Below are 11,171 nucleotides of genomic sequence, written 5' to 3'. Positions count from 1 at the left end.
TTGTACTAGTGGAATTTCCCAAACATGGATAACAAAACTTTGGAGTTCATTTTTAGTCCGGGAAAAAATTTTCTTCACTTACATTTATTATAGTTTTCAAATTTTTTTGCATACATGAACTCTAAAATTTTCATTTTGGTGCGATCTATTTGCCTTATATCTTTTTTGTTTTCGAGAATAATGGGAGAGTGAAAACTCAAGTTTGGATGAAAAAAAAAATTTGAACATCCACAATGGAAATGCACAAATGCTGAGAGAGATAATTCCAAAAAGTATTTGTGATTTTTAAGGATAGGCAAAAAGTGGGTTGTTTGGCTATGGTAAATATCCAATCATACGTTAACTTGAGAATTTCATTTTTTCTACTCCTTGAAATTTTTTTATCATTAGGTCACTTTCATCCTCAACATGTTTTTGTCATGCATATCCAACCATACTTAAAACATGATAAGATCAGTTAGAAGTCTCTTTCCTATAAAATTCCACCAAGCTATTAGGGGTGATACTTGTGGAATTTCCCAAACATGGATAGTAAAACTTTGGAGTTCATTTTTAGTGCGTGAAGTAATTTTCTTCACTTACATTTATTATAATTTACAAATTTTTTTGCATACATTAACTCTAAAATTTTCATTTTTTTGCGATCTAGTTGCATTATATCTTTTTTGTTTACGAGAAAAATGGGAGAGGGAAAACACTAGTTTGGATCTGAAAAAAAAAATTGAACATACAAAATGGAAATGCACAAATGCTGAGAGAGATCATTCCAAAAAGTATCTGTGATTTTTAAGGATAGGCAAAAATTGGGTTGTTTGGCTCTAGTAAATATCCAACCACACTTTAACTTGAGAATTTAATTTTTTCTACTCAAAATTTTTGAACCATTAGGTCACTTGCGTTCTCACATGTTTCTGGTATGCGTATCCAACCACATTTAAAACATGTTAGGATCAGTTAGAAGGCTCTTTCCTACAAAATTCCACCAAGCTATTAGGGGTTGTACTAGTGGAATTTCTCAAACATGGATAACAAAACTTTGGATTTCATTTTTAGCGCGTGACATAATTTTCTTCACTTACATTTAGTATAGTTTTCAATTTTTTTTGCATACATCAACTCTAAAATTTTCATTTTGTTGCGATCTATTTGCCTCATATCTTTTTTGCTTACGAGTAAAATGGGTGAGTGAAAACTCAAGTTTGAATCTGAAAAAAAATTGATCCAAAATGGAAAGGAACAAATGCTGAGAAAGATAATTCCAAAACGTATTTGTGATATTTAAGGATAGGAAAAAAGTGGGTTGTTTGGCTTTTGTAAATATCCAAGCACACGTTAACTTGAGAATTTAATTTTTTCGACTCCTTGAAATTTTTGGATCAATAGGTCACTGGCATCCTCAACATTTTTCTGGCATGCATAACCAGCCACATTTAAAACATGATAGGATCAGTTAGAAGTCTCTTTCTATAAAATTCCAACCAAGCTATTTGGGTTGTACTAGTGGAATTTTCCAAACAAGGACAACCAAACTTTGGAGTTCATTTTTAGTGCGTGAAATAATTTTCTTCACTTACATTTAATATAGTTTTCAAACTTTTTTACATATATGAACTCTAAAATTTTAATTTTGTTGCGATCTAATTGCCTTATATCTTTTTGTTTACGAGAAAAAAATGGGAGAGTGAAAGCTCAAGTTTGAATCTGAAAAAAAATTTGAACATCCAAAATGGAAATGCACAAATGCTGAGAGTGATAAGTCAGAAACATATCTGTGATTTTTAAGGATAGGTAAAAAGTGGGTTGTTTGGCTCTGGTAAATATCCAACCACAAGTTTACTTGAGAATTCAAAATTTTCTAGTCCATGAAAGTTTTAGATCATTAGGTCACTTGCATCCTCAATATGTTTTTGGCATGCATATCCAACCACATTTAAAACATGATAGGATCAGATAGAAGTCCCTTTCCAATAAAATTCCACCAAGCTATTAGGGGTTGTACTAGTGGTATTTTCCAAACATGGATAATAAAACTTTGGAGTTCATTGTTAGTGCTTGAAATAATTAACTTCTCTAACATTTATTATAGTTTTCAAATTTTTTTGCAAACATGAACTCTAAAATTTTCATTTTGTAGCGATCTATTTGCCTTATATCTTTTTTGTTTGCAAGAAAAATGGGAGAGTGAAAACTCAAGTTTGGATCTGAAAAAAAATTAACATCCAAAATGGAATAGCACAAATACTGAGAGAAATAATTGCATAAAGTATCTGTGATTTTTAAGGATAGACAAAATGTGGGTTGTTTTTCTTTGGTAAATATCCAACCACACGTTAACTTGAGAATTTAATTTTTTCTACTCCTTGAAATTTTTGGATCTTTAGGTCACTTGCATCCTTAACTTGTTTCTGGCATGCTTATCCAACCACTTTTAAAACATGTTAGGATCATTTAGAAGTTTCTTGCCTATAAAATTCCACGAAGCTATTAGGGATTGTACTAGTGGAATTTCCCAAACATGGATAACGAAACTTTGGAGTTCATTTTTGGTGCTGGATATAATTTTCTTCACTTACATTTGTTAACGTTTTCCAATTTTTTTGCACACACGAACTCTAAAATATTCATTTTTTTGCGATCTATTTGCGTTTATCTTTTTTGTTTACCAAAAAAAAATGGGAGAATGAAAACTCAAGTTTGGATCTGAAAAAAAATTTGAACATCCAAAAGGGAAATGCACAAATACTGAGAGAGATATTTCAAGAAAGTATCTGTGATTTTTATGGATAAGCAAAATGTGGGTTGTTTGGATCTGGTAAATATACAACCACACGTTAACTTGAGAATTTAATTTTTTCTACTCCTTGAAATTTTTGGATCATTAGGTCACTTGCAACTTCAACATGTTTCTTGCATGCAAATCCTACCATATTTAAAACATGTTAGGATCAGTTAGAAGTCTCTTTCCTATAAAATTCCACATAGCTATTACTGAATGTACAAGTGGAATTTCCCAAACATGGATAACAAAACTTTGGAGTTCATTTTTTTTGCATGAAATAATTTTCTTTACTTACATTTATTATAGTCTTCAAATTTTTTTGCACACATGAATTCTAAAATTTTTATTTTGTTGCGATCGGTTTGCCTTATATCTTTTTTTGTTTACGAGAATAATGGGAGAGTGAAAACTCAAGTTTGGATCTAAAAAAAAATTTGAACATCCAAAATGACAATGCGCAAAAGCTGATAGAGATAATTCCAAAAAGTATCTGTGATTTTTAAGGATAGGCAAAAAGTGGGTTGTTTGGCTCTGGAAAATATCCAACCATACGTTAACTTGTGAATTTAATTTTTTCTACTCCTTGAAATTTTAGGATCATTAGGTCACTTGCTTCCTCAACATGGTTCTGGCATGCATTTCCATCCATATTTAAAACATGTTAGGATCAGTTAGAAGTTTCTTTCCCGTAAAATTCCACCTGGCTATTACGGGTTGTACTAGTAGAATTTCCGAAACAAGGATAACAAAACTTTGAAGTTCAATTTTAGTGCGTGAAGTAATTTTTTTCACTTACATTTATGATAGTTTATAAATTTTTTGGCATACATAAACTCTAAAATTTTCATTTTTTTGGATCCATTTGCCGTATATCTTTTTTGTTGACGAGAAAAAAGGGACAGTGAAAACTCAAGTTTGAATCTGAAAAAAACGTTGAACATCCAAAATGGCAATGAACGAATCCTAAGAGAGATAATTCCAAAAAGTATCTATGATTTTTAAGGATAGGCAAAAAGTGGGTTGTTTGGCTCTGGTAAATATCCAACCACACGTTAAATTGAGAATTTATTTATTTTTACTCCTTGAAAATTTTGGATCATTAGGTCAATTGCATCCTCAACATGTTTCAGGTATGAATATCCAACCACATTTAAAACATGTTAGGATCAGTTAGAAGTCTCTTTCCTATAAAATTCGACCAAGCTATTAGGGGTTGTACTAGTGGAATTTCCAAAAAATCTATAAAAAAACTTGTGAGTTCATTTTAAGTTTATGAAAAAATATTCTTCACTTACATTTAGAATAGATTTCAAAATTTTTCACATACATGAACTCTAAAATTTTCATTTTGTTGCGATATATTTTCCATATTTCTTTTTTGTTTATGAGAAAAATGGGAGAACGAAAACACAAGTTTGGATCTGAAAAAAAAATTGAACATCCAAAAAGGAAATGCACAAATGCTGAGAGATAATTCCAAAAAGTATCGGTCATTTTTAAGGATAGGCAAAAAGTGGGTTGTTTGGCTTTCGTAAATATCAAACCACACGTTAACTTGGGAATTTAATTTTTTCTACTCCTTGAAATTTTTGGATCATTAGGTCACTTGCATCCTCAACATGTCATGCATATCCAACCACATTTAAGACATGTTAGGATCAATTAGAAGTCCCTTTCTTATAAAATTCCACCAAGCTATTAGGGGTTGTACTTGTGGAATTTTCCAAACATGAATAACAAAACTTTGGATTTCATTTTTAGTGTGTGAAATAATTTTCTTTACTTACATTTATTATAGTTTTTAAATTTTTTTGCATACATGAACTCTTAAATTATCATTTTGTTTCAATCTATTTGCCTTACATATTTTTTGTTTACGAGAAAATTGGCAGAGTGAAAACCCAAGTGATGCTAAAAAAAATTTGAACATCAAAAAATGAAATGCACAAATACTAAGAGAGAAAAATTTAAAAAGTATCTATGATTTTTAAGGATAGGCAAAAAGTGGGTTGTTTGGCTTTGGTACATATCCAACCACACGTTAACTTGAGAATTTAATTTTTTCTACTCCTTGAAAATTTTGGATCATTAGGTCACTTGCATCCTCAACATGTTTCTGGCATGCATATCCAACCACATTTAAAACAAGTTAGGATAAGTTAGAAGTCTCTTTCCTATAAAATTCCACCAAGCTATTAGGGGTTGTACTAGTGGAATTTCCCAAACATGGATAACAAAACTTTGGAGTTCATTCTTAGTGCATGAAATGATTTTCTTCACTTACTTTTACTATAGTTTTCAATTTTTTTGCATATATGAACTCCAAAATTTTCATTTTGTGGCCAGCTGTTTGCCTTATATCTTTATTTTTTACGAGAAAAATGGGAGAGTGAAAACTCAAGTATGGATAGGAAAAAAATTTTGAACATCCAAAATGGAAATGCACAAATGCTGAGAGAGATAATTCCAAAAAGTATCGGTGATTTTTAAGGATAGGCAAAATGTGGGTTGTATGCCTCTGGTAATTATCCAACCACACATTTACTTGAGAATTTAATTTTTTCTACTCCTTGAAATTTTTGGTTCTTTTGGTCACTTGCATCCTCAACATGTTTCTGGCATGCATATCCAACCACATTTAAGACATGTTAGGATCAGTTAGAAGTCCCTTTCTTATAAAATTCCACCAAGCTATTAGGGGTTGTACTAGTGAAATATTCCAAACATGGATAACAAAACTTTGGAGTTCATTTTTAGTGTGTGAAATAATTTTCTTCACGTATATTTATTATAGGTATCAATTTTTTTTGCATACATGAACTCTAAAATTTTCATTTTCTTTCAATCTATTTGCTTTACATCTTTTTTGCTTACGAGAAAAATGGGAGAGTAAAAACTCATGTTTGGATCCTAAAAAAAATTTGAACATCCATAATGGAAATGCAAAAATACTGTGATAGATAATTTGGAGAAGTATCACTGATTTTTAAGGATAGGAAAAAAGTGGGTTGTTTGACTTTGGTAAATATACAACCACACGTTAACTTGAGAATTTAATTTTTTCTACTCCTCCAAATTTTTGGATCGATAGGTAACTTGCATCCTCAACATGTTTCTGGCATGCATATCCAACCACATTTAAAACAAGTTAGGATAACTTAGAAGTCTCTTTCCTATAAAATTCCACCAAGCTATTAGGGGTTGTACTAGTGGAATTTCCCAAACATGGATAACAAAACTTTGGCGTTCATTCTTAGTCCATGAAATGATTTTTTTCACTTACATTTATGATACTTTTCAATTATTTTTGCATACATGAACTCTAAAAATTTCATTTTGTAGCGAGCTATTTGCCTTATATCTTATTTTTTTACGAGAAAAATGGGAGAGTGAAAACTCAAGTTTGGATCTGAAAAAAAAATTGTACATCCAAAATTGAAATGCCCAAATGCTGTGAGAGATAATTCCAAAAAGTATCTGTGATTTTTAAGGATAGGCAAAATGTGGTTTGTTTGGCTTTGGTAAATATCCAACCACACGTTAACTTGAGAATTTAATTTTTCTACTCCTAGAAATTTTTGGATCATTAGGTCACTTGCATCCTCAACATGTTTCTGGCATGCATATCCAACCGCATTTAAAACATGTTAGGATCATTTAGAAGTCTCTTTCCTATAAAATTCCACGAAGCTATTAGGGATTGTACAAGTGGAATTTCACAAATATGGATAACGAAACTTTGGAGTTTAGTTTTAGTGCCGAAAATAATTTTCTTCACTTACATTTACTATAGTTTTCCAATTTTTTTGCTTACATGAACTCTAAATTTTTCATTTTGTTGTGATCTATCTTTTTTGTTTATGAGAAAAAAATGGGAGAGTGAAAATTCAAGTTTGGATCAGAAAAAAAAATTGAACATAAAAAATGGAAATGCACAAATGCTGAGAGAGATATTTCCAATAAGTATCAGTGATTTTTATGGATAGGCTAAAAGTGGGTTGTTTTGACCTGGCAAATATCCAACCACACGTTAACTTGTGCATTTAATTTTTCCAACTCCTTGAAATTTTTGGATAATTAAGTCACTTGCATCCTCAATATGTTTCTGGCATGCATATCCAACCACATTTTAAACATGTTAGGATTAGTTAGAAGTCTCTTTCCTATAAAATTCCACCAAGCTATTAGTGGTTGTACTAGTGGAATTTCCCAATCATGGATAACAAAACTTTGGAGTTCATTTTTAGTGCGTGAAATAATTTTCTTCACTTACATTTATTATAGTTTTCAAATTTCTTTGCAAACATGAACTCTAAAATTTTCATTTTGTTGCGATCAATTTTTCTTATATCTTTTTTTTTACGAGAATAATGGGAGAGTGAAAACTCTAGTTTGGATATGAAAAAAAATTTGAACATCCAAAATGGAAATGCACAAATGCAGAGAGATATAATTCCAAAAGTATCTATGATTTTTAAGGATAGGAAAAAAGTGGGTTGTTTGGCTCTGGTAAATATCCAACCATACGTTAACTTGAGAATTTAATTTTTTCTACTCCTTCAAATTTTTGGATCATTAGGCCACTTGCATCCTAACCATTTTACTGGCATGCAAATCCAACCACATTTAAAACTGGTTAGGATCAGTTAGAAGTCTCTTTCCTATAAAATTCCACCAAGCTATTAGTGGTTGTACTCGTGGAATTTCCCAAACACGGACAACAAAATTTGGAGTTTATTTTTAGTGTGTGAAATAATTTTCTTCACTTACATTTAGTATAGTTTTCAAATGTTTTTGCATACATGAACTGTAAAATTGTCATTTTGTTGCGATCTATTTGCCTTATATCTTTTTTGTTTACGAGAAAAATGGGAGAGTGAAAACTCAAGTTTGTATCTGAAAAAAAAAATTGAACATCCAAAATTGAAATGCACAAATGCTTAGAGAGATAATTCCAAAACGTATCTGTGATATTTTAGGATAGGCAAAAAGTGGGTTGTTTGGCTTTTGTAAATATCCAAGCACACGTTAACTTGAGAATTTAATTTTTTTTCTCCTTGAAATTTTTGGATCATTAGGTCACTTGCAAACTCAACATTTTTCTGGCATGCATATCCAACCACATTTAAAACATGATAGGATCAGTTAGAAGTCTCTTTTTTACAAAATTCCACCAAGCTATTAGGTGTTGTACTAGTGGAATTTCCCAAACAAAGATAGCCAAACTTTGGAGTTCATTTTTAGTGCGTGAAATAATTTTCTTCACTTACATTTAATATAGTTTTCAAACTTTTTTGCATAAATGAACTCTAAAATTTTCATTTTGTTGCGATCCATTCTTTTTTGTTTACAAGAAGAAAATGGGAGAGAGAAAACTCAAGTTTGGATCTGAAAAAAAATTTGAAAATCCAAAATGGAATTACACAAATGCTGAGAGTGATAATTCCAAAACGTATCTGTGATTTTTAAGGATAGGTAAAAAGTGGGATGTTTGGCTCTTGTAAATATCTAACCACAAGTTTAGTTGAGAATTTAATTTGTTCTACTCCTTGAAATTTTTGGATCATTAGGTCACTTGCATCCGCAACATGTTTTTGGCATGCATATCCAACCACATTTAAAACATGTTAGGATCAGTTAGAAATTCCTTTCCAATAAAATTCCACCAAGCTCCTAGGGGTTGTACTGGTGGAATTTCCCAAACATGGATAACAAAAACTTTGGAGTACAATTTTAGTGCTTGAAATAATTTTCTTCACTAACATTTATTATAGTTTTCAAATTTTTATGCAAACATGAACTCTAAAATTTTCTTTTTGTAGCGATCTAATTGCCTTAAATCTTTTTTGTTTGCAAGAAAAATGGGAGAGTAAAAACTCTAGTTTGGATCTGAAAAAAAATTTTAACATCCAAAATGAAATTGCACAAATGTTGAGAGAGATAATTCCAAAAAGTATCTGTGATTTTTAAGGATGGGCAAAATGTGGGTTGTTTGGCTTTTGTAAATTACCAACCACACGTTAACTTGAGAATTTAATTTTTTCTACTTCTTGATATTTTTGGATCTTTAGGTCACTTGCATCCCTAACTTGTTTCTGGCATGCATATCCAACCACTTTTAAAACATGTTAGGATCATATTGAAGTCTCTTTCCTATAAAATTCAACCAAGCTATTAGGGATTGAACTAGTGGAATTTCCCAAACATGGATAACGAAACTTTGGAGTTCATTTTCAGTGTTGGAAATAATTTTCTTCACTCACATTTGTTATAGTTTTCCAATTTTTTTGCATACATGAACTCTAAAATTTTCATTTTTTTGCGACCTATTTGCGTTTATTTTTTTTGTTTACCAGAAAAAATGGGAGAGTGAAAACTCAAGTTTGGATCTGAAAAAAATTTTGAACATCAAAAATGGAAATGCACAAATGCTGAGAGAGATATTTAGAAAAAGTACCTGTGATTTTTATGGATAGGCAAAATGTGGGTTGTTTGGCTCTGGTAAATATCCAACCACACGTTAACTTGAGAATTTAATTTTTTCTACTCCTTGAAATTTTTGGATCATTAGGTCACTTGCATCTTCAACATGTTTCTTGCAAGCATATCCTACCACATTTAAAACATGTCAGGATCAGTTAGAAGTCTCTTCCCTATAAAATTCCACCAAGCTATTAGCGAATGTACTAGTGGAATTTCCCAAACATGGATAACAAAACTTTGGAGTTCATATTTTGTGAGTGAAATAATTTTATTTACTTACATTTATTATAGTTTTCAAATTTTTTGCATACATAAATTCTAAAATTTTCATTTTGTTGCGATCTGTTTGCCTTATATCTTTTTTGCTTACGAGAATAATGGGAGAGTGAAAACTCAAGTTTGGATCTGAAAACAAATTTGAACATCCAAAATGGAAATGCACAAATGCTGAGAGAGGTAATTCCAAAATGTATCTGTGATTTTTAAGGATAGGCAAAAAGTGGGTTGTTTGGCTCTGGAAAATATCCAACCATACGTCAACTTGTGAATTTAATTTTTTCTACTCCTAGAAATTTTTGGATCATTAGGTCACTTGCTTCCTCAACATGTTTCTGGCATGCATATCCAACCTTATTTAAAACATGTTAGGATCAGTTACAGTCTCTTTCCTATAAAATTCCACAAAGCTATTACAGGTTGTACAAGTAGAATTTCCCAAACATGGATAACAAAACTTTGGAGTTCATTTTTAGTTCGTGAAGTTATTTTTTTTATTTACATTGCTTATAGTTTATAAATGTTTTTGCGTACATAAACTCTAAAATTTTCATTTTGTTGCGATCTATTTGCCTTATAACTTTTTTGTTTACGAGAAAAAAGAGAGAGTGATAACTCAAGTTTGGATCTGAAAAAAACGTTGAACATCCAAAATGGAAATGAACTAATGCTGAGAGAGATAATTCCATAAAGTATCTGTGATTTTTAGAGATAGGCAAAAAGTGGGTTGTTTGGCTCTGGTAAATATCCCACCACACGTTAACTTGAGAATTGAATTTTTTCTACTCAAAATTTTTGGATCATTAGGTCAATTGCATCCTCAACATGGTTCTAGTATGAATATCCTACCACATTTAAAACATGTTAGGATCAGTTAGAAGTCTCTTTCCAATAAAATTCCACCAAGGTATTAGGGGTTGTACTAGTAGAATTTCCGAAACATGTATAACAAAACTTTGGAGTTCATTTTAAGTTCGTGAAATAATTTTCTTCACTTACATTCAGTGTAGTTTTCAAAAATTTTCACATTCATGAACTCTAAAATTTTCATTTTGTTGCGATATATTTTCCATATATCTTTTTTGTTTACGAGAAAAATGGGAGAGTGAAAAGAAAAGTTCGGATCTGAAAAAATTTTTGAAAATCTAAAAAGGAAATGCAAAAATGTTGAGAGAGATAATTTCAGAAAGTATCTGTTATTTTTAAGGATAGGCAAAAAGTGGGTTGTTTGGCTTTTGTAAATATCAAACCACACGTTAACTTGGGAATTTAATTTTTTCTACTCCTTGAAACTTTTGGATGATTAGGTCACTTGCATCCTCAACCTGTTTCTGGCATGCATATCCAACCACATTTAAGACTTGTTAGGATAAGTTAGAAGTCTCTTTCTTATAAAATTCCACCAAGCTATTAGGGGTTGTACTAGTGGAATTTCCCATATATAGATAACAAAACTTTGGAGTTCATTTTTAGTGTGTGAAATAATTTTCTTTACTTACATTTATTATAGTTTTCAAATTTTTTTGCATACATGAACTCTTAAATTATCATTTGTTTCAATCTATTTGCCTTACATATTTTTTGTTTACGAGAAAAATGGCAGAGTGAAAACCCAAGTTTGGATACTAAAAAA

Source organism: Aristolochia californica, unplaced genomic scaffold (assembly GCF_029961685.1).
Source record: "Aristolochia californica isolate CCGP_79_NKW_82.1479 unplaced genomic scaffold, dmAriCali1.0.hap1 SCAF_6, whole genome shotgun sequence".
Lineage (NCBI taxonomy): Eukaryota > Viridiplantae > Streptophyta > Magnoliopsida > Piperales > Aristolochiaceae > Aristolochia > Aristolochia californica.
This window is presented reverse-complemented; position numbering follows the sequence as displayed.